This window comes from Oncorhynchus tshawytscha, linkage group LG25 (genome assembly GCF_018296145.1).
Source record: "Oncorhynchus tshawytscha isolate Ot180627B linkage group LG25, Otsh_v2.0, whole genome shotgun sequence".
Taxonomy (NCBI): Eukaryota; Metazoa; Chordata; class Actinopteri; order Salmoniformes; family Salmonidae; genus Oncorhynchus; species Oncorhynchus tshawytscha.
Window position 1 is genome coordinate 42,907,789 of NC_056453.1, and position 27,042 is coordinate 42,934,830.

Here is a 27,042-nt window from a genome sequence, read left to right on the forward strand (position 1 = left end):
AGACTGTAATTTCAGAATTGCAGTCCATTACAAACAATTTCAGACCATTTCAGACTATTCCAGACTTCTGGTGTACTGCTCAACAACAGGACAGCAGTCTTGGTATTATGGTGAAAATGAAAAGGCTGACTTCATCATTCATTCACCCCCTCCCTTTTTCTCTATGTAACCCCCCTCCCCTTTTCTCTATGTAACCCCCTCCCCTTTTCTCTATGTAACCCCCTCCCTTTTCTCTATGCAACCCCCTTCCCTTTTCTCTATGTAACCCCCTCCCCTTTTCTCTATGTAACCCCCTTCCCTTTTCTCTATGTAACCCCCTCCCCTTTTCTCTATGTAACCCCTCCTTTTCTCTATGTAACCCCCTCCCCTTTTCTCTATGTAACCCCCTCCCCTTTTCTCTATGTAACCCCTCCTTTTCTCTATGTAACCCCCTCCCCTGTTCTCTATGTAACCCCCTCCCCTGTTCTCTATGTAACCCCCTCCCCTTTTCTCTATGTAACCCCCTCCCCTTTTCTCTATGTAACCCCCCCTCCCCTTTTCTCTATGTAACCCCCCTCCCCTTTTCTCTATGTAACCCCTCCTTTTCTCTATGTAACCCCCTCCCCTTTTCTCTATGTAACCCCCTCCCCTTTTCTCTATGTAACCCCTCCTTTTCTCTATGTAACCCCCTCCCCTGTTCTCTATGTAACCCCCTCCCCTGTTCTCTATGTAACCCCCTCCCCTGTTCTCTATGTAACCCCCTCCCCTGTTCTCTATGTAACCCCCTCCCCTTTTCTCTATGTAACCCCCTCCCCTTTTCTCTATGTAACCCCCCTCCCCTTTTCTCTATGTAACCCCCTCCCCTTTTCTCTATGTAACCCCTCCTTTTCTCTATGTAACCCCCTCCCCTTTTCTCTATGTAACCCCCTCCCCTTTTCTCTATGTAACCCCTCCTTTTCTCTATGTAACCCCCTCCCCTGTTCTCTATGTAACCCCCTCCCCTGTTCTCTATGTAACCCCCTCCCCTTTTCTCTATGTAACCTCCTCCCCCCTTTTCTCTATGTAACCCCCCTCCCCTTTTCTCTATGTAACCCCCTCCCCTTTTCTCTATGTAACCCCTCCTTTTCTCTATGTAACCCCCTCCCCTTTTCTCTATGTAACCCCCCTCCCCTTTTCTCTATGTAACCCCTCCTTTTCTCTATGTAACCCCTCCTTTTCTCTATGTAACCCCCTCCCCTGTTCTCTATGTAACCCCCTCCCCTGTTCTCTGTGTAACCCCTCCTTTTCTCTATGTAACCCCTCCTTTTCTCTATGTAACCCCCCTCCCCTTTTCTCTATGTAACCCCTCCTTTTCTCTATGTAACCCCTCCCATTTGCAGTTGTGGAGTTTCTAGATGCAGTGACCAAGATGTTTTAATCTATTTGATTCCGTAACTGAATAATGTGTGGTGGTTGTGTGAGTTGTCGGTGTGCAACGAGAACAAGAGGATGTTTGGCGTCTTCAGGGAGAGTTAGTAACAGTCTGTATAGAGAGTAGCCTAACAGATGTCAGCTGGATGTCTGTTGGGGGGTAACTAACCCAGGACACAGGACAGTGGACAGCGTCCCCTTCTCCTCTCTAGGATGGACACGGACCAAGACCCCCTTCCAGGACCCTGAACTGATCCCTGATTATCACAGTGTGTTTAATCTCTTCAGAGCTCCACTGTCCCACCGAGCCTGGGCCTGCACCCCCACCGAGCCTGGGCCTGCACCCCCCACCGAGCCTGGGCCTGCACCCCCCCCCACCCCCCACCCACCGAGCCTGGGCCTGCACCCCCCCCAACAGACTCACTCCACTGGGCAGAGAATCCACAACACTGGGACCCTACACTGTGAAAGTGCTTAACACAAAGGAGACTGAGGAGAGAAAGGGGATCCCAAATTCCAAATCCAACTCTCTCTCCCACCACTTAATTTCCCTTCCCTCCCTGCCTCCCTTCCTCCCTACATCCCTCCCCCCGTCACACTCTGTAAAGCAAAGGAGTGCAGCAGTGTCCCAGGAATCCTCCTCAATATCTTGGGATTAGCCCTTACCCCTCCCCGAGTCCCTCTATGTCCTCCCTCCTCCCCCTCTCCCTCTGTCCGTCTATCTCGCCTCTCCTCCCTCTGTCTCTCCTCTGCCTCCCCTCTCATCCCTCTGTCTCCCCTCTCCTCTCTCTGTCTCCACCTCTCATCCCTCTGTCTCCCCTCTCATCCTTCTGTCTCCCCTCTCCTCTCTCTCTCTGTCTCCCCTCTCCTCTCTCTGCCTCCCCTCTCATCCTTCTGTCTCCCCTCTCCTCTCTCTGCCTCCCCTCTCATCCCTCTGCCTCCCCTCTCATCCCTCTGTCTCCCCTCTCCTCTCTCTGCCTCCCCTCTCATCCCTCTGTCTCCCCTCTCTCTGCCTCCCCTCTCATCCCTCTGTCTCCTCTCTCCTCTCTCTGCCTCCCCTCTCCTCTCTCTGCCTCCCCTCTCCTCTCTCTGTCTCCCCTCTCCTCTCTCTGCCTCCCCTCTCATCCCTCTGTCTCCCCTCTGCTCTCTCTATCTCCCCTCCCCTCTCTCTGTCTCCCCTCTCATCCCTCTGTCTCCCCTCTGTCTCCCCTCTCCTCTCTCTGTCTCCCCTCTCCTCTCTCTGTCTCCCCTCTCCTCTCTCTGCCTCCCCTCTCATCCCTCTGTCTCCCCTCTGTCTCCCCTCTCCTCTCTCTGTCTCCCCTCTCCTCTCTCTGTCTCCCCTCTCTCTGCCTCCCCTCTGTCTCCCCTCTCCTCCCTCTGTCTCCACCTCTCATCCCTCTGTCTCCCCTCTCATCCTTCTGTCTCCCCTCTCCTCTCTCTCTCTGTCTCCCCTCTCCTCTCTCTGCCTCCCCTCTCATCCTTCTGCCTCCCCTCTCATCCCTCTGTCTCCCCTCTCCTCTCTCTCTCTGCCTCCCCTCTCATCCCTCTGTCTCCCCTCTCTCCTCTCTCTGTCTCCACCTCTCATCCCTCTGTCTCCCCTCTCATCCTTCTGTCTCCCCTCTCCTCTCTCTCTCTGTCTCCCCTCTCCTCTCTCTGCCTCCCCTCTCATCCTTCTGCCTCCCCTCTCATCCCTCTGTCTCCCCTCTCCTCTCTCTCTCTGTCTCCCCTCTCCTCTCTTTGTCTCCCCTCTCATCCCTCTGCCTCCCCTCTCATCCCTCTGTCTCCCCTCTCCTCTCTCTGCCTCCCCTCTCATCCCTCTGTCTCCCCTCTCCTCTCTCTGCCTCCCCTCTCATCCCTCTGTCTTCCCTCTCCTCTCTCTGCCTCCCCTCTCATCCCTCTGTCTCCCCTCTCCTCTCTCTGCCTCCCCTCTCATCCCTCTGTCTCCCCTCTGTCTCTCCTCTCTCTGCCTCCCCTCTCATGCCTCTGTCTCCCCTCTCCTCTCTCTGTCTCCCCTCTCCTCTCTCTGCCTCCCCTCTCATCCCTCTGTCTCCCCTCTCCTCTCTCTGCCTCCCCTCTCATCCCTCTGCCTCCCCTCTCATCCCTCTGTCTCCCCTCTCCTCTCTCTGCCTCCCCTCTCATCCCTCTGTCTCCCCTCTCTCTGCCTCCCCTCTCATCCCTCTGTCTCCTCTCTCCTCTCTCTGCCTCCCCTCTCCTCTCTCTGCCTCCCCTCTCCTCTCTCTGCCTCCCCTCTCCTCTCTCTGTCTCCCCTCTGCTCTCTCTGTCTCCCCTCCCCTCTCTCTGTCTCCCCTCTCATCCCTCTGTCTCCCCTCTGTCTCCCCTCTCCTCTCTCTGTCTCCCCTCTCCTCTCTCTGTCTCCCCTCTCCTCTCTCTGCCTCCCCTCTCATCCCTCTGTCTCCCCTCTGTCTCCCCTCTCCTCTCTCTGTCTCCCCTCTCCTCTCTCTGTCTCCCCTCTCTCTGCCTCCCCTCTGTCTCCCCTCTCCTCCCTCTGTCTCCACTCCATCTCCTTTTCTCCCCTCTCTCCCGCTCACTCAGCCCTCAACCTCTCTCTCCCTCCCACTTCTCTCTCCCTCCCTTTCTGTTCAGACTCATCTGTAGAGGCCCATTATGAAAGGCTTTCTCCCCGGATTCACAGGAGAAACAATCAAATATACTCATGTTAATCCCTCATGAGCTCATCTCTCCCCAGAGTCTGACTCTCCCCTGCCTATACACACACCAGACACACACACACACCAAACACACACACACACACCAAACACACACACACACCAAACACACACACACACACCAAACACACACACACACCAAACACACACACACACCAGACACACACACACACCAAACACACACACACACCAAACACAAACACACACACCCACACACCAAACACAAACACACACACCCACACACCAAATCCCAAAACACCAGACACACACACACCCACACACCAAAAACACACCCACACACCAAAAACACACCCACACACCAAACACACACACACACCAAACACAAACACACACACACACCAAACACACACACACACCAAACACACACACACACCAAACACAAACACACACACCCACACACCAAATCCCAAAACACCAGACACACACACACCCACACACCAAAAACACACCCACACACCAAAAACACACCCACACACCAAACACACACACACTAAACACACACATACACCTCATACAACATGAAACACCACAGACAATATTGTGTAGTCTTACCAAAGAACAGACAATGATATGGCTTCAACAGTAACAGAGGTCAGTACTACAGAGGACATGATGATATATATGGCTTCAACAGTAACAGAGAGGTCCGTACTACAGAGGACATGATGATATATATGGCTTCAACAGTAACAGAGGTCAGTACTACAGAAGACATGATGATATATATATGGCTTCAACAGTAACAGAGAGGTCCGTACTACAGAGGACATGATGATATATATGGCTTCAACAGTAACAGAGAGGTCAGTACTACAGAGGACATGATGATATATATATGGCTTCAACAGTAACAGAGAGGTCCGTACTACAGAGGACATGATGATATATATGGCTTCAACAGTAACAGAGAGGTCAGTACTACAGAGGACATGATGATATATATATGGCTTCAACAGTAACAGAGAGGTCCGTACTACAGAGGACATGATGATATATATGGCTTCAACAGTAACAGAGAGGTCCGTACTACAGAGGACATGATGATATATATGGCTTCAACAGTAACAGAGAGGTCAGTCAGTACTACAGAGGACATGATGATATATATGGCTTCAACAGTAACAGAGAGGTCCGTACTACAGAGGACATGATGATATATATGGCTTCAACAGTAACAGAGAGGTCCGTACTACAGAGGACATGATGATATATATGGCTTCAACAGTAACAGAGAGGTCCGTACTACAGAGGACATGATGATATATATGGCTTCAACAGTAACAGAGAGGTCAGTCAGTACCACAGAGGACATGATGATATATATGGCTTCAACAGTAACAGAGAGGTCAGTACTACAGAGGACATGATGATATATATATGGCTTCAACAGTAACAGAGAGGTCCGTACTACAGAGGACATGATGATATATATGGCTTCAACAGTAACAGAGAGGTCAGTACTACAGAGGACATGATGATATATATATGGCTTCAACAGTAACAGAGAGGTCAGTCAGTACTACAGAGGACATGATGATATATATGGCTTCAACAGTAACAGAGAGGTCCGTACTACAGAGGACATGATGATATATATGGCTTCAACAGTAACAGAGAGGTCCGTACTACAGAGGACATGATGATATATATGGCTTCAACAGTAACAGAGAGGTCCGTACTACAGAGGACATGATGATATATATGGCTTCAACAGTAACAGAGAGGTCAGTCAGTACTACAGAGGACATGATGATATATATGGCTTCAACAGTAACAGGGAGGTCAGTCAGTACTACAGAGGACATGATGATATATATGGCTTCAACAGTAACAGAGAGGTCCGTACTACAGAGGACATGATGATATATATGGCTTAAACAGTAACAGAGAGGTCAGTACTACAGAGGACATGATGATATATATGGCTTCAACAGTAACAGAGAGGTCCGTACTACAGAGGACATGATGATATATATGGCTTCAACAGTAACAGAGAGGTCAGTACTACAGAGGACATGATGATATATATGGCTTCAACAGTAACAGAGAGGTCCGTACTACAGAGGACATGATGATATATATGGCTTCAACAGTAACAGAGAGGTCCGTACTACAGAGGACATGATGATATATATGGCTTCAACAGTAACAGAGAGGTCCGTACTACAGAGGACATGATGATATATATGGCTTCAACAGTAACAGAGAGGTCAGTCAGTACTACAGAGGACATGATGATATATATGGCTTCAACAGTAACAGGGAGGTCAGTCAGTACTACAGAGGACATGATGATATATACGGCTTTAACAGTAACAGGGAGGTCAGTCAGTACTACAGAGGACATGATGATATATATGGCTTCAACAGTAACAGAGAGGTCCGTACTACAGAGGACATGATGATATATATGGCTTAAACAGTAACAGAGAGGTCAGTACTACAGAGGACATGATGATATATATGGCTTCAACAGTAACAGAGAGGTCCGTACTACAGAGGACATGATTAGTCAACTTGACATGACTAGTCAAGGACCATATCACCTCCACCCTACCTGACACCCTTGACCCACTCCAATTTGCTTACCGCCCAAATAGGTCCACAGACGATGCAATCTCAACCACACTGCACACTGCCCTAACCCATCTGGACAAGAGGAATACCTATGTGAGAATGCTGTTCATCGACTACAGCTCGGCATTCAACACCATAGTACCCTCCAAGCTCGTCATCAAGCTCGAGACCCTGGGTCTCGACCCCGCCCTGTGCAACTGGGTACTGGACTTCCTGACGGGCCGCCCCCAGGTGGTGAGGGTAGGCAACAACATCTCCTCCCCGCTGATCCTCAACACTGGGGCCCCACAAGGGTGCGTTCTGAGCCCCCTCCTGTACTCCCTGTTCACCCACGACTGCGTGGCCATGCACGCCTCCAACTCAATCATCAAGTTTGCGGACGACACAACAGTGGTAGGCTTGATTACCAACAACGACGAGACGGCCTACAGGGAGGAGGTGAGGGCCCTCGGAGTGTGGTGTCAGGAAAATAACCTCACACTCAACGTCAACAAAACTAAGGAGATGATTGTGGACTTCAGGAAACAGCAGAGGGAACACCCCCATCCACATCGATGGAACAGTAGTGGAGAGGGTAGCAAGTTTTAAGTTCCTCGGCATACACATCACAGACAAACTGAATTGGTCCACTCACACAGACAGCATCGTGAGGAAGGCGCAGCAGCGCCTCTTCAACCTCAGGAGGCTGAAGAAATTCGGCTTGTCACCAAAAGCACTCACAAACTTCTACAGATGCACAATCGAGAGCATCCTGGCGGGCTGTATCACCGCCTGGTATGGCAACTGCACCGCCCTCAACCGTAAGGCTCTCAGAGGGTAGTGAGGTCTGCACAACGCATCACCGGGGCAAACTACCTGCCCTCCAGGACACCTACACCACCCGATGCTACAGGAAGGCCATAAAGATCATCAAGGACATCAACCACCCGAGCCACTGCCTGTTCACCCCGCTGTCATCCAGAAGGCGAGGTCAGTACAGGTGCATCAAAGCTGGGACCGAGAGACTGAAAAACAGCTTCTATCTCAAGGCCATCAGACTGTTAAACAGCCACCACTAACATTGAGTGGCTACTGCCAACACACTGTCAATGACACTGACTCTACTCCAGCCACTTTAATCATGGGAATTGATGGGAAATTATGTAAATATATCACTAGCCACTTTAAACAATGCTACCTTATATAATGTTACTTACCCTACATTGTTCATCTCATATGCATACGTTGATACTGTACTCTATATCATCGACTGCATCCTTATGTAATACATGTATCACTAGCCACTTTAACTATGCCACTTGGTTTACATACTTATCTCATATGTATATACTGTACTCGATATCATCTACTGTATCTTGCCTATGCTGCTCTGTACCATCACTCATTCATATATCCTTATGTACATATTCTTTATCCCCTTACACTGTGTATAAGACAGTAGTTTTTTTTTGGAATTGTTAGTTAGATTACTTGCTCGTTATTACTGCATTGTCGGAACTAGAAGCACAAGCATTTCGCTACACTCGCATTAACATCTGCTAACCATGTGTATGTGACAAATAAAATTTGATTTGATTTGATTTACAGAGGACATGATGATATATATGGCTTCAACAGTAACAGAGAGGTCAGTACTACAGAGGACATGATGATACATATGGCTTCAATAGTAACAGAGGTCAGTACTACAGAGGACATGATGATATATATGGCTTCAACAGTAACAGAGAGGTCAGTCAGTACTACAGAGGACATGATGATATATATGGCTTCAACAGTAACAGAGAGGTCCGTACTACAGAGGACATGATGATATATATGGCTTCAACAGTAACAGAGAGGTCCGTACTACAGAGGACATGATGATATATATGGCTTCAACAGTAACAGAGAGGTCCGTACTACAGAGGACATGATGATATATATGGCTTCAACAGTAACAGAGAGGTCCGTACTACAGAGGACATGATGATATATATATATATGGCTTCAACAGTAACAGAGAGGTCCGTACTACAGAGGACATGATGATATATATGGCTTCAACAGTAACAGAGAGGTCCGTCAGTACTACAGAGGACATGATGATATATATGGCTTCAACAGTAACAGAGAGGTCAGTCAGTACTACAGAGGACATGATGATATATATGGCTTCAACAGTAACAGAGAGGTCAGTCAGTACTACAGAGGACATGATGATATATATGGCTTCAACAGTAACAGAGAGGTCCGTACTACAGAGGACATGATGATATATATGGCTTCAACAGTAACAGAGAGGTCCGTACTACAGAGGACATGATGATATATATGGCTTCAACAGTAACAGAGAGGTCCGTACTACAGAGGACATGATGATATATATGGCTTCAACAGTAACAGAGAGGTCCGTACTACAGAGGACATGATGATATATATATATGGCTTCAACAGTAACAGAGAGGTCCGTACTACAGAGGACATGGTGATATATATGGCTTCAACAGTAACAGAGGTCAGTACTACAGAGGACATGATGATATATATGGCTTCAACAGTAACAGAGGTCAGTACTACAGAGGACATGATGATATATATGGCTTCAACAGTAACAGAGAGGTCAGTACTACAGAGGACATGATGATATATGTGGCTTCAACAGTAACAGAGAGGTCCGTACTACAGAGGACATGATGATATATATGGCTTCAAAAGTAACAGAGAGGTCCGTACTACAGAGGACATGATGATATATATGGCTTCAACAGTAACAGAGAGGTCCGTCAGTACTACAGAGGACATGAACCACTGCTTTTAATCAGGGCAAGGTGTCTGGTAACATGGCTGAATACAAACAGTGCAGCTATTCCCTCCGCAAGGCTATCAAACAAGCTAAGCGCCAGTACAGAGACAAAGTAGAATCTCAATTCAACGGCTCAGACACAAGAGGTATGTGGCAGGGTCTACAGTCAATCACGGACTACAGGAAGAAACCCAGCCCAGTCACGGACCAGGATGTCTTGCTCCCAGGCAGACTAAATAACTTTTTGCCCGCTTTGAGGACAATACAGTGCCACTGACACGGCCTGCAACGGAAACATGCGGTCTCTCCTTCACTGCAGCCGAAGTGAGTAAGACATTTAAACGTGTTAACCCTCGCAAGGCTGCAGGCCCAGACGGCATCCCCAGCCGCGCCCTCAGAGCATGCGCAGACCAGCTGGCCGGTGTGTTTACGGACATATTCAATCAATCCCTATACCAGTCTGCTGTTCCCACATGCTTCAAGAGGGCCACCATTGTTCCTGTTCCCAAGAAAGCTAAGGTAACTGAGCTAAACGACTACCGTCCCGTAGCACTCACATCCGTCATCATGAAGTGCTTTGAGAGACTAGTCAAGGACCATATCACCTCCACCCTACCTGACACCCTTGACCCACTCCAATTTGCTTACCGCCCAAATAGGTCCACAGACGATGCAATCTCAACCACACTGCACACTGCCCTAACCCATCTGGACAAGAGGAATACCTATGTGAGAATGCTGTTCATCGACTACAGCTCGGCATTCAACACCATAGTACCCTCCAAGCTCGTCATCAAGCTCGAGACCCTGGGTCTCGACCCCGCCCTGTGCAACTGGGTACTGGACTTCCTGACGGGCCGCCCCCAGGTGGTGAGGGTAGGCAACAACATCTCCTCCCCGCTGATCCTCAACACTGGGGCCCCACAAGGGTGCGTTCTGAGCCCTCTCCTGTACTCCCTGTTCACCCACGACTGCGTGGCCATGCACGCCTCCAACTCAATCATCAAGTTTGCGGACGACACAACAGTGGTAGGCTTGATTACCAACAACGACGAGACGGCCTACAGGGAGGAGGTGAGGGCCCTCGGAGTGTGGTGTCAGGAAAATAACCTCACACTCAACGTCAACAAAACTAAGGAGATGATTGTGGACTTCAGGAAACAGCAGAGGGAACACCCCCATCCACATCGATGGAACAGTAGTGGAGAGGGTAGCAAGTTTTAAGTTCCTCGGCATACACATCACAGACAAACTGAATTGGTCCACTCACACAGACAGCATCGTGAGGAAGGCGCAGCAGCGCCTCTTCAACCTCAGGAGGCTGAAGAAATTCGGCTTGTCACCAAAAGCACTCACAAACTTCTACAGATGCACAATCGAGAGCATCCTGGCGGGCTGTATCACCGCCTGGTATGGCAACTGCACCGCCCTCAACCGTAAGGCTCTCCAGAGGGTAGTGAGGTCTGCACAACGCATCACCGGGGCAAACTACCTGCCCTCCAGGACACCTACACCACCCGATGCTACAGGAAGGCCATAAAGATCATCAAGGACATCAACCACCCGAGCCACTGCCTGTTCACCCCGCTGCCATCCAGAAGGCGAGGTCAGTACAGGTGCATCAAAGCTGGGACCGAGAGACTGAAAAACAGCTTCTATCTCAAGGCCATCAGACTGTTAAACAGCCACCACTAACATTGAGTGGCTACTGCCAACACACTGTCAATGACACTGACTCTACTCCAGCCACTTTAATCATGGGAAATGATGTAAATATATCACTAGCCACTTTAAACAATGCTACCTTATATAATGTTACTTACCCTACATTGTTCATCTCATATGCATACGTTGATACTGTACTCTATATCATCGACTGCATCCTTATGTAATACATGTATCACTAGCCACTTTAACTATGCCACTTGGTTTACATACTTATCTCATATGTATATACTGTACTCGATATCATCTACTGTATCTTGCCTATGCTGCTCTGTACCATCACTCATTCATATATCCTTATGTACATATTCTTTATCCCCTTACACTGTGTATGACAGTAGTTTTTTTTGGAATTGTTAGTTAGATTACTTGCTCGTTATTACTGCATTGTCGGAACTAGAAGCACAAGCATTTCGCTACACTCGCATTAACATCTGCTAACCATGTGTATGTGACAAATAAAATTTGATTTGATTTGATGATGATATATATGGCTTCAACAGTAACAGAGAGGTCCGTACTACAGAGGACATGATGATATATATGGCTTCAACAGTAACAGAGAGGTCCGTACTACAGAGGACATGATGATATATATGGCTTCAACAGTAACAGAGAGGTCAGTCAGTACTACAGAGGACATGATGATATATATGGCTTCAACAGTAACAGAGAGGTCAGTCAGTACTACAGAGGACATGATGATATATATGGCTTAAACAGTAACAGAGAGGTCAGTACTACAGAGGACATGATGATATATACGGCTTCAACAGTAACAGAGAGGTCCGTACTACAGAGGACATGATGATATATATGGCTTCAAAAGTAACAGAGAGGTCCGTACTACAGAGGACATGATGATATATATGGCTTCAACAGTAACAGAGAGGTCCGTACTACAGAGGACATGATGATATATATGGCTTCAACAGTAACAGAGAGGTCCGTACTACAGAGGACATGATGATATATATGGCTTCAACAGTAACAGAGAGGTCCGTACTACAGAGGACATGATGATATATATATATGGCTTCAACAGTAACAGAGAGGTCCGTACTACAGAGGACATGATGATATATATGGCTTCAACAGTAACAGAGAGGTCCGTCAGTACTACAGAGGACATGATGATATATATGGCTTCAACAGTAATAGAGAGGTCAGTCAGTACTACAGAGGACATGATGATATATATGGCTTCAACAGTAACAGAGAGGTCAGTCAGTACTACAGAGGACATGATGATATATATGGCTTCAACAGTAACAGAGAGGTCCGTACTACAGAGGACCTGATGATATATATGGCTTCAACAGTAACAGAGAGGTCCGTACTACAGAGGACATGATGATATATATGGCTTCAACAGTAACAGAGAGGTCCGTACTACAGAGGACATGATGATATATATGGCTTCAACAGTAACAGAGAGGTCCGTACTACAGAGGACATGATGATATATATATATGGCTTCAACAGTAACAGAGAGGTCCGTACTACAGAGGACATGATGATATATATGGCTTCAACAGTAACAGAGGTCAGTACTACAGAGGACATGATGATATATATGGCTTCAACAGTAACAGAGGTCAGTACTACAGAGGACATGATGATATATATGGCTTCAACAGTAACAGAGAGGTCAGTACTACAGAGGACATGATGATATATGTGGCTTCAACAGTAACAGAGAGGTCCGTACTACAGAGGACATGATGATATATATGGCTTCAAAAGTAACAGAGAGGTCCGTACTACAGAGGACATGATGATATATATGGCTTCAACAGTAACAGAGAGGTCCGTACTACAGAGGACATGATGATATATATGGCTTCAACAGTAACAGAGAGGTCCGTACTACAGAGGACATGATGATATATATGGCTTCAACAGTAACAGAGAGGTCAGTCAGTACTACAGAGGACATGATGATATATATGGCTTCAACAGTAACAGAGAGGTCAGTCAGTACTACAGAGGACATGATGATATATATGGCTTAAACAGTAACAGAGAGGTCAGTACTACAGAGGACATGATGATATATACGGCTTCAACAGTAACAGAGAGGTCCGTACTACAGAGGACATGATGATATATATGGCTTCAACAGTAACAGAGAGGTCCGTACTACAGAGGACATGATGATATATATGGCTTCAACAGTAACAGAGAGGTCCGTACTACAGAGGACATGATGATATATATGGCTTCAACAGTAACAGAGAGGTCAGTCAGTACTACAGAGGACATGATGATATATATGGCTTCAACAGTAACAGGGAGGTCAGTCAGTACTACAGAGGACATGATGATATATACGGCTTTAACAGTAACAGGGAGGTCAGTCAGTACTACAGAGGACATGATGATATATATGGCTTCAACAGTAACAGAGAGGTCCGTACTACAGAGGACATGATGATATATATGGCTTAAACAGTAACAGAGAGGTCAGTACTACAGAGGACATGATGATATATATGGCTTCAACAGTAACAGAGAGGTCCGTACTACAGAGGACATGATGATATATATGGCTTCAACAGTAACAGAGAGGTCAGTACTACAGAGGACATGATGATACATATGGCTTCCATAGTAACAGAGGTCAGTACTACAGAGGACATGATGATATATATGGCTTCAACAGTAACAGAGAGGTCAGTCAGTACTACAGAGGACATGATGATATATATGGCTTCAACAGTAACAGAGAGGTCCGTACTACAGAGGACATGATGATATATATGGCTTCAACAGTAACAGAGAGGTCCGTACTACAGAGGACATGATGATATATATGGCTTCAACAGTAACAGAGAGGTCCGTACTACAGAGGACATGATGATATATATGGCTTCAACAGTAACAGAGAGGTCCGTACTACAGAGGACATGATGATATATATATATGGCTTCAACAGTAACAGAGAGGTCCGTACTACAGAGGACATGATGATATATATGGCTTCAACAGTAACAGAGAGGTCCGTCAGTACTACAGAGGACATGATGATATATATGGCTTCAACAGTAACAGAGAGGTCAGTCAGTACTACAGAGGACATGATGATATATACGGCTTCAACAGTAACAGAGAGGTCCGTACTACAGAGGACATGATGATATATATGGCTTCAAAAGTAACAGAGAGGTCCGTACTACAGAGGACATGATGATATATATGGCTTCAACAGTAACAGAGAGGTCCGTACTACAGAGGACATGATGATATATATGGCTTCAACAGTAACAGAGAGGTCCGTACTACAGAGGACATGATGATATATATGGCTTAAACAGTAACAGAGAGGTCAGTACTACAGAGGACATGATGATATATATGGCTTCAACAGTAACAGAGAGGTCAGTCAGTACTACAGAGGACATGATGATATATACGGCTTTAACAGTAACAGGGAGTTCAGTCAGTACTACAGAGGACATGATGATATATATGGCTTCAACAGTAACAGAGAGGTCCGTACTACAGAGGACATGATGATATATATGGCTTAAACAGTAACAGAGAGGTCAGTACTACAGAGGACATGATGATATATATGGCTTCAACAGTAACAGAGAGGTCCGTACTACAGAGGACATGATGATATATATGGCTTCAACAGTAACAGAGAGGTCCGTACTACAGAGGACATGATGATATATATGGCTTCAACAGTAACAGAGAGGTCAGTCAGTACTACAGAGGACATGATGATATATATGGCTTCAACAGTAACAGAGAGGTCCGTACTACAGAGGACATGATGATATATATGGCTTAAACAGTAACAGAGAGGTCAGTACTACAGAGGACATGATGATATATATGGCTTCAACAGTAACAGAGAGGTCCGTACTACAGAGGACATGATGATATATATGGCTTCAACAGTAACAGAGAGGTCAGTACTACAGAGGACATGATGATACATATGGCTTCCATAGTAACAGAGGTCAGTACTACAGAGGACATGATGATATATATGGCTTCAACAGTAACAGAGAGGTCAGTCAGTACTACAGAGGACATGATGATATATATGGCTTCAACAGTAACAGAGAGGTCCGTACTACAGAGGACATGATGATATATATGGCTTAAACAGTAACAGAGAGGTCCGTACTACAGAGGACATGATGATATATATGGCTTCAACAGTAACAGAGAGGTCCGTACTACAGAGGACATGATGATATATATGGCTTCAACAGTAACAGAGAGGTCCGTACTACAGAGGACATGATGATATATATGGCTTCAACAGTAACAGAGAGGTCAGTCAGTACTACAGAGGACATGATGATATATATGGCTTCAACAGTAACAGGGAGGTCAGTCAGTACTACAGAGGACATGATGATATATACGGCTTTAACAGTAACAGGGAGTTCAGTCAGTACTACAGAGGACATGATGATATATATGGCTTCAACAGTAACAGAGAGGTCCGTACTACAGAGGACATGATGATATATATGGCTTAAACAGTAACAGAGAGGTCAGTACTACAGAGGACATGATGATATATATGGCTTCAACAGTAACAGAGAGGTCCGTACTACAGAGGACATGATGATATATATGGCTTCAACAGTAACAGAGAGGTCCGTACTACAGAGGACATGATGATATATGGCTTCAACAGTAACAGAGAGGTCAGTCAGTACTACAGAGGACATGATGATATATATGGCTTCAACAGTAACAGAGAGGTCCGTACTACAGAGGACATGATGATATATATGGCTTAAACAGTAACAGAGAGGTCAGTACTACAGAGGACATGATGATATATATGGCTTCAACAGTAACAGAGAGGTCCGTACTACAGAGGACATGATGATATATATGGCTTCAACAGTAACAGAGAGGTCAGTACTACAGAGGACATGATGATACATATGGCTTCCATAGTAACAGAGGTCAGTACTACAGAGGACATGATGATATATATGGCTTCAACAGTAACAGAGAGGTCAGTCAGTACTACAGAGGACATGATGATATATATGGCTTCAACAGTAACAGAGAGGTCCGTACTACAGAGGACATGATGATATATATGGCTTCAACAGTAACAGAGAGGTCCGTACTACAGAGGACATGATGATATATATGGCTTCAACAGTAACAGAGAGGTCCGTACTACAGAGGACATGATGATATATATGGCTTCAACAGTAACAGAGAGGTCCGTACTACAGAGGACATGATGATATATATATATGGCTTCAACAGTAACAGAGAGGTCCGTACTACAGAGGACATGATGATATATATGGCTTCAACAGTAACAGAGAGGTCCGTCAGTACTACAGAGGACATGATGATATATATGGCTTCAACAGTAACAGAGAGGTCAGTCAGTACTACAGAGGACATGATGATATATATGGCTTCAACAGTAACAGAGAGGTCAGTCAGTACTACAGAGGACATGATGATATATATGGCTTCAACAGTAACAGAGAGGTCCGTACTACAGAGGACATGATGATATATATGGCTTCAACAGTAACAGAGAGGTCCGTACTACAGAGGACATGATGATATATATGGCTTCAACAGTAACAGAGAGGTCCGTACTACAGAGGACATGATGATATATATGGCTTCAACAGTAACAGAGAGGTCCGTACTACAGAGGACATGATGATATATATATATGGCTTCAACAGTAACAGAGAGGTCCGTACTACAGAGGACATGATGATATATATGGCTTCAACAGTAACAGAGGTCAGTACTACAGAGGACATGATGATATATATGGCTTCAACAGTAACAGAGGTCAGTACTACAGAGGACATGATGATATATATGGCTTCAACAGTAACAGAGAGGTCAGTACTACAGAGGACATGATGATATATGTGGCTTCAACAGTAACAGAGAGGTCCGTACTACAGAGGACATGATGATATATATGGCTTCAAAAGTAACAGAGAGGTCCGTACTACAGAGGACATGATGATATATATGGCTTCAACAGTAACAGAGAGGTCCGTCAGTACTACAGAGGACATGATGATATATATGGCTTCAACAGTAACAGAGAGGTCCGTACTACAGAGGACATGATGATATATATGGCTTCAACAGTAACAGAGAGGTCCGTACTACAGAGGACATGATGATATATATGGCTTCAACAGTAACAGAGAGGTCAGTCAGTACTACAGAGGACATGATGATATATACGGCTTTAACAGTAACAGGGAGTTCAGTCAGTACTACAGAGGACATGATGATATATATGGCTTCAACAGTAACAGAGAGGTCCGTACTACAGAGGACATGATGATATATATGGCTTAAACAGTAACAGAGAGGTCAGTACTACAGAGGACATGATGATATATATGGCTTCAACAGTAACAGAGAGGTCCGTACTACAGAGGACATGATGATATATATGGCTTCAACAGTAACAGAGAGGTCCGTACTACAGAGGACATGATGATATATATGGCTTCAACAGTAACAGAGAGGTCAGTCAGTACTACAGAGGACATGATGATATATATGGCTTCAACAGTAACAGAGAGGTCCGTACTACAGAGGACATGATGATATATATGGCTTAAACAGTAACAGAGAGGTCAGTACTACAGAGGACATGATGATATATATGGCTTCAACAGTAACAGAGAGGTCCGTACTACAGAGGACATGATGATATATATGGCTTCAACAGTAACAGAGAGGTCAGTACTACAGAGGACATGATGATACATATGGCTTCCATAGTAACAGAGGTCAGTACTACAGAGGACATGATGATATATATGGCTTCAACAGTAACAGAGAGGTCAGTCAGTACTACAGAGGACATGATGATATATATGGCTTCAACAGTAACAGAGAGGTCCGTACTACAGAGGACATGATGATATATATGGCTTCAACAGTAACAGAGAGGTCCGTACTACAGAGGACATGATGATATATATGGCTTCAACAGTAACAGAGAGGTCCGTACTACAGAGGACATGATGATATATATGGCTTCAACAGTAACAGAGAGGTCCGTACTACAGAGGACATGATGATATATATATATGGCTTCAACAGTAACAGAGAGGTCCGTACTACAGAGGACATGATGATATATATGGCTTCAACAGTAACAGAGAGGTCCGTCAGTACTACAGAGGACATGATGATATATATGGCTTCAACAGTAACAGAGAGGTCAGTCAGTACTACAGAGGACATGATGATATATATGGCTTCAACAGTAACAGAGAGGTCAGTCAGTACTACAGAGGACATGATGATATATATGGCTTCAACAGTAACAGAGAGGTCCGTACTACAGAGGACATGATGATATATATGGCTTCAACAGTAACAGAGAGGTCCGTACTACAGAGGACATGATGATATATATGGCTTCAACAGTAACAGAGAGGTCCGTACTACAGAGGACATGATGATATATATGGCTTCAACAGTAACAGAGAGGTCCGTACTACAGAGGACATGATGATATATATATATGGCTTCAACAGTAACAGAGAGGTCCGTACTACAGAGGACATGATGATATATATGGCTTCAACAGTAACAGAGGTCAGTACTACAGAGGACATGATGATATATATGGCTTCAACAGTAACAGAGGTCAGTACTACAGAGGACATGATGATATATATGGCTTCAACAGTAACAGAGAGGTCAGTACTACAGAGGACATGATGATATATGTGGCTTCAACAGTAACAGAGAGGTCCGTACTACAGAGGACATGATGATATATATGGCTTCAAAAGTAACAGAGAGGTCCGTACTACAGAGGACATGATGATATATATGGCTTCAACAGTAACAGAGAGGTCCGTCAGTACTACAGAGGACATGATGATATATATGGCTTCAACAGTAACAGAGAGGTCCGTACTACAGAGGACATGATGATATATATGGCTTCAACAGTAACAGAGAGGTCAGTCAGTACTACAGAGGACATGATGATATATATGGCTTCAACAGTAACAGAGAGGTCAGTCAGTACTACAGAGGACATGATGATATATATGGCTTAAACAGTAACAGAGAGGTCAGTACTAAAGAGGACATGATGATATATATGGCTTCAACAGTAACAGAGAGGTCCGTACTACAGAGGACATGATGATATATATGGCTTCAACAGTAACAGAGAGGTCAGTACTAAAGAGGACATGATGATATATATGGCTTCAACAGTAACAGAGAGGTCCGTACTACAGAGGACATGATGATATATATGGCTTCAACAGTAACAGAGAGGTCAGTCAGTACTACAGAGGACATGATGATATATATGGCTTCAACAGTAACAGAGAGGTCAGTCAGTACTACAGAGGACATGATGATATATATGGCTTCAACAGTAACAGAGAGGTCAGTCAGTACTACAGAGGACATGATGATATATATGGCTTCAACAGTAACAGAGAGGTCCGTACTACAGAGGACATGATGATATATATGGCTTCAACAGTAACAGAGAGGTCCGTACTACAGAGGACATGATGATATATATGGCTTCAACAGTAACAGAGAGGTCCGTACTACAGAGGACATGATGATATATATGGCTTCAACAGTAACAGAGAGGTCCGTACTACACAGGACATGATTATATATATGGCTTCAACAGTAACAGAGAGGTCAGTCAGTACTACAGAGGACATGATGATATATACGGCTTTAACAGTAACAGGGAGGTCAGTCAGTACTACAGAGGACATGATGATATATATGGCTTCAACAGTAACAGAGAGGTCAGTACTACAGAGGACATGATGATATATATGGCTTCAACAGTAACAGAGAGGTCCGTACTACAGAGGACATGATGATATATATGGCTTCAACAGTAACAGAGAGGTCAGTCAGTACTACAGAGGACATGATGATATATATGGCTTCAACAGTAACAGAGAGGTCCGTACTACAGAGGACATGATGATATATATGGCTTCAACAGTAACAGAGAGGTCCGTACTACAGAGGACATGATGATATATATGGCTTCAACAGTAACAGAGAGGTCCGTACTACAGAGGACATGATGATATATATGGCTTCAACAGTAACAGAGAGGTCCGTACTACAGAGGACATGATGATATATATATATGGCTTCAACAGTAACAGAGAGGTCCGTACTACAGAGGACATGATGATATATATGGCTTCAACAGTAACAGAGAGGTCCGTCAGTACTACAGAGGACATGATGATATATATGGCTTCAACAGTAACAGAGAGGTCAGTCAGTACTACAGAGGACATGATGATATATATGGCTTCAACAGTAACAGAGAGGTCAGTCAGTACTACAGAGGACATGATGATATATATGGCTTCAACAGTAACAGAGAGGTCCGTACTACAGAGGACATGATGATATATATGGCTTCAACAGTAACAGAGAGGTCCGTACTACAGAGGACATGATGATATATATGGCTTCAACAGTAACAGAGAGGTCCGTACTACAGAGGACATGATGATATATATGGCTTCAACAGTAACAGAGAGGTCCGTACTACAGAGGACATGATGATATATATATATGGCTTCAACAGTAACAGAGAGGTCCGTACTACAGAGGACATGATGATATATATGGCTTCAACAGTCAGAGGTCAGTACTACAGAGGACATGATGATATATATGGCTTCAACAGTAACAGAGGTCAGTACTACAGAGGACATGATGATATATATGGCTTCAACAGTAACAGAGAGGTCAGTACTACAGAGGACATGATGATATATATGGCTTCAACAGTAACAGAGAGGTCCGTACTACAGAGGACATGATGATATATATGGCTTCAACAGTAACAGAGAGGTCCGTACTACAGAGGACATGATGATATATATGGCTTCAACAGTAACAGAGAGGTCCGTACTACAGAGGACATGATGATATATATGGCTTCAACAGTAACAGAGAGGTCCGTACTACAGAGGACATGATGATATATATGGCTTCAACAGTAACAGAGAGGTCCGTACTACAGAGGACATGAGGATATATATGGCTTCAACAGTAACAGAGAGGTCAGTCAGTACTACAGAGGACATGATGATATATATGGCTTCAACAGTAACAGAGAGGTCAGTCAGTACTACAGAGGACATGATGATATATATGGCTTCAACAGTAACAGAGAGGTCAGTCAGTACTACAGAGGACATGATGATATATATGGCTTCAACAGTAACAGAGAGGTCCGTACTACAGAGGACATGATGATATATATGGCTTCAACAGTAACAGAGAGGTCAGTACTACAGAGGACATGATGATATATATGGCTTCAACAGTAACAGAGAGGTCCGTACTACAGAGGACATGATGATATATATGGCTTCAACAGTAACAGAGAGGTCAGTCAGTACTACAGAGGACATGATGATATATATGGCTTCAACAGTAACAGAGAGGTCAGTCAGTACTACAGAGGACATGATGATATATATGGCTTCAACAGTAACAGAGAGGTCCGTACTACAGAGGACATGATGATATATATGGCTTCAACAGTAACAGAGAGGTCCGTACTACAGGACATGATGATATATATGGCTTCAACAGTAACAGAGAGGTCAGTCAGTACTACAGAGGACATGATGATATATATGGCTTCAACAGTAACAGAGAGGTCCAGTACTACAGAGGACATGATGATATATATGGCTTCAACAGTAACAGAGAGGTCAGTACTACAGAGGACATGATGATATATATGGCTTCAACAGTAACAGAGAGGTCCGTACTACAGAGGACATGATGATATATATGGCTTCAACAGTAACAGAGAGGTCAGTCAGTACTACAGAGGACATGATGATATATATGGCTTCAACAGTAACAGAGAGGTCCGTACTACAGAGGACATGATGATATATATGGCTTCAACAGTAACAGAGAGGTCCGTACTACAGAGGACATGATGATATATATGGCTTCAACAGTAACAGAGAGGTCCGTACTACAGAGGACATGATGATATATATGGCTTCAACAGTAACAGAGAGGTCCGTACTACAGAGGACATGATGATATATATATATGGCTTCAACAGTAACAGAGAGGTCCGTACTACAGAGGACATGATGATATATATGGCTTCAACAGTAACAGAGAGGTCCGTCAGTACTACAGAGGACATGATGATATATATGGCTTCAACAGTAACAGAGAGGTCAGTCAGTACTACAGAGGACATGATGATATATATGGCTTCAACAGTAACAGAGAGGTCAGTCAGTACTACAGAGGACATGATGATATATATGGCTTCAACAGTAACAGAGAGGTCCGTACTACAGAGGACATGATGATATATATGGCTTCAACAGTAACAGAGAGGTCCGTACTACAGAGGACATGATGATATATATGGCTTCAACAGTAACAGAGAGGTCCGTACTACAGAGGACATGATGATATATATGGCTTCAACAGTAACAGAGAGGTCCGTACTACAGAGGACATGATGATATATATATATGGCTTCAACAGTAACAGAGAGGTCCGTACTACAGAGGACATGATGATATATATGGCTTCAACAGTAACAGAGGTCAGTACTACAGAGGACATGATGATATATATGGCTTCAACAGTAACAGAGGTCAGTACTACAGAGGACATGATGATATATATGGCTTCAACAGTAACAGAGAGGTAAGTACTACAGAGGACATGATGATATATGTGGCTTCAACAGTAACAGAGAGGTCCGTCAGTACTACAGAGGACATGATGATATATATGGCTTCAACAGTAACAGAGAGGTCCGTACTACAGAGGACATGATGATATATATGGCTTCAACAGTAACAGAGAGGTCCGTACTACAGAGGACATGATGATATATATGGCTTCAACAGTAACAGAGAGGTCCGTACTACAGAGGACATGATGATATATATGGCTTCAACAGTAACAGAGAGGTCAGTCAGTACTACAGAGGACATGATGATATATATGGCTTCAACAGTAACAGAGAGGTCAGTCAGTACTACAGAGGACATGATGATATATATGGCTTCAACAGTAACAGAGAGGTCAGTCAGTACTACAGAGGACATGATGATATATATGGCTTCAACAGTAACAGAGAGGTCCGTACTACAGAGGACATGATGATATATATGGCTTCAACAGTAACAGAGAGGTCAGTACTACAGAGGACATGATGATATATATGGCTTCAACAGTAACAGAGAGGTCCGTACTACAGAGGACATGATGATATATATGGCTTCAACAGTAACAGAGAGGTCAGTCAGTACTACAGAGGACATGATGATATATATGGCTTCAACAGTAACAGAGAGGTCAGTCAGTACTACAGAGGACATGATGATATATATGGCTTCAACAGTAACAGAGAGGTTCAGTACTACAGAGGACATGATGATATATATGGCTTCAACAGTAACAGTAGGTCCGTACTACAGAGGACATGATGATATATATGGCTTCAACAGTAACAGAGAGGTCCGTACTACAGAGGACATGATGATATATATGGCTTCAACAGTAACAGAGAGGTCCGTACTACAGAGGACATGATGATATATATGGCTTCAACAGTAACAGAGAGGTCAGTCAGTACTACAGAGGACATGATGATATATATGGCTTCAACAGTAACAGAGAGGTCAGTACTACAGAGGACATGATGATATATATGGCTTCAACAGTAACAGAGAGGTCCGTACTACAGAGGACATGATGATATATATGGCTTCAACAGTAACAGAGAGGTCCGTACTACAGAGGACATGATGATATATATGGCTTCAACAGTAACAGAGAGGTCCGTACTACAGAGGACATGATGATATATATGGCTTCAACAGTAACAGAGAGGTCCGTACTACAGAGGACATGATGATATATATGGCTTCAACAGTAACAGAGAGGTCAGACAGTACTACAGAGGACATGATGATATATATGGCTTCAACAGTAACAGAGAGGTCCGTACTACAGAGGACATGATGATATATATGGCTTCAACAGTAACAGAGAGGTCAGTACTACAGAGGACATGATGATATATATGGCTTCAACAGTAACAGAGAGGTCCGTACTACATGATGATATATATGGCTTCAACAGTAACAGAGAGGTCCGTACTACAGAGGACATGATGATATATATGGCTTCAACAGTAACAGAGAGGTCAGTACTACAGAGGACATGATGATATATATGGCTTCAACAGTAACAGAGAGGTCAGTACTACAGAGGACATGATGATATATATGGCTTCAACAGTAACAGAGAGGTCAGTCAGTACTACAGAGGACATGATGATATATATGGCTTCAACAGTAACAGAGAGGTCAGTACTACAGAGGACATGATGATATATATGGCTTCAACAGTAACAGAGAGGTCCGTACTACAGAGGACATGATGATATATATGGCTTCAACAGTAACAGAGAGGTCAGTACTACAGAGGACATGATGATATATATGGCTTCAACAGTAACAGAGAGGTCCGTACTACAGAGGACATGATGATATATATGGCTTCAACAGTAACAGAGAGGTCAGTACTACAGAGGACATGATGATATATATGGCTTCAACAGTAACAGAGAGGTCCGTACTACAGAGGACATGATGATATATATGGCTTCAACAGTAACAGAGAGGTCCGTACTACAGAGGACATGATGATATATACGGCTTCAACAGTAACAGAGAGGTCAGACAGTACTACAGAGGACATGATGATATATATGGCTTCAACAGTAACAGAGAGGTCCGTACTACAGAGGACATGATGATATATATCGCTTCAACAGTAACAGAGAGGTCAGTACTACAGAGGACATGATGATATATATGGCTTCAACAGTAACAGAGAGGTCCGTACTACAGAGGACATGATGATATATATGGCTTCAACAGTAACAGAGAGGTCCGTACTACAGAGGACATGATGATATATATGGCTTCAACAGTAACAGAGAGTCAGTACTACAGAGGACATGATGATATATATGGCTTCAACAGTAACAGAGAGGTCAGTACTACAGAGGACATGATGATATATATGGCTTCAACAGTAACAGAGAGGTCAGTCAGTACTACAGAGGACATGATGATATATATGGCTTCAACAGTAACAGAGAGGTCCGTACTACAGAGGACATGATGATATATATGGCTTCAACAGTAACAGAGAGGTCCGTACTACAGAGGACATGATGATATATATGGCTTCAACAGTAACAGAGGTCAGTACTACAGAGGACATGATGATATATATGGCTTCAACAGTAACAGAGAGGTCCGTACTACAGAGGACATGATGATATATATGGCTTCAACAGTAACAGAGAGGTCAGTACTACAGAGGACATGATGATATATATGGCTTCAACAGTAACAGAGAGGTCCGTACTACAGAGGACATGATGATATATATGGCTTCAACAGTAACAGAGAGGTCAGTCAGTACTACAGAGGACATGATGATATATATGGCTTCAACAGTAACAGAGAGGTCAGTCAGTACTACAGAGGACATGATGATATATATGGCTTCAACAGTAACAGAGAGGTCCGTACTACAGAGGACATGATGATATATATGGCTTCAACAGTAACAGTGAGGTCCGTACTACAGAGGACATGATGATATATATGGCTTCAACAGTAACAGAGAGGTCCGTACTACAGAGGACATGATGATATATTTGGCTTAAACAGTAACAGAGAGGTCCGTACTACAGAGGACATGATGATATATATGGCTTCAACAGTAACAGAGAGGTCAGTCAGTACTACAGAGGACATGATGATATATATGGCTTCAACAGTAACAGGGAGGTCAGTACTACAGAGGACATGATGATATATATGGCTTCAACAGTAACAGAGAGGTCCGTACTACAGAGGACATGATGATATATATGGCTTCAACAGTAACAGAGAGGTCCGTACTACAGAGGACATGATGATATATATGGCTTCAACAGTAACAGAGAGGTCCGTACTACAGAGGACATGATGATATATATGGCTTCAACAGTAACAGAGAGGTCCGTACTACAGAGGACATGATGATATATACGGCTTCAACAGTAACAGAGAGGTCAGACAGTACTACAGAGGACATGATGATATATATGGCTTCAACAGTAACAGAGAGGTCCGTACTACAGAGGACATGATGATATATATCGCTTCAACAGTAACAGAGAGGTCAGTACTACAGAGGACATGATGATATATATGGCTTCAACAGTAACAGAGAGGTCCGTACTACAGAGGACATGATGATATATATATGGCTTCAACAGTAACAGAGAGGTCCGTACTACAGAGGACATGATGATATATATGGCTTCAACAGTAACAGAGAGGTCAGTACTACAGAGGACATGATGATATATATGGCTTCAACAGTAACAGAGAGGTCAGTACTACAGAGGACATGATGATATATATGGCTTCAACAGTAACAGAGAGGTCAGTCAGTACTACAGAGGACATGATGATATATATGGCTTCAACAGTAACAGAGAGGTCCGTACTACAGAGGACATGATGATATATATGGCTTCAACAGTAACAGAGAGGTCCGTACTACAGAGGACATGATGATATATATGGCTTCAACAGTAACAGAGAGGTCAGTACTACAGAGGACATGATGATATATATGGCTTCAACAGTAACAGAGAGGTCCGTACTACAGAGGACATGATGATATATATGGCTTCAACAGTAACAGAGAGGTCAGTACTACAGAGGACATGATGATATATATGGCTTCAACAGTAACAGAGGTCAGTAC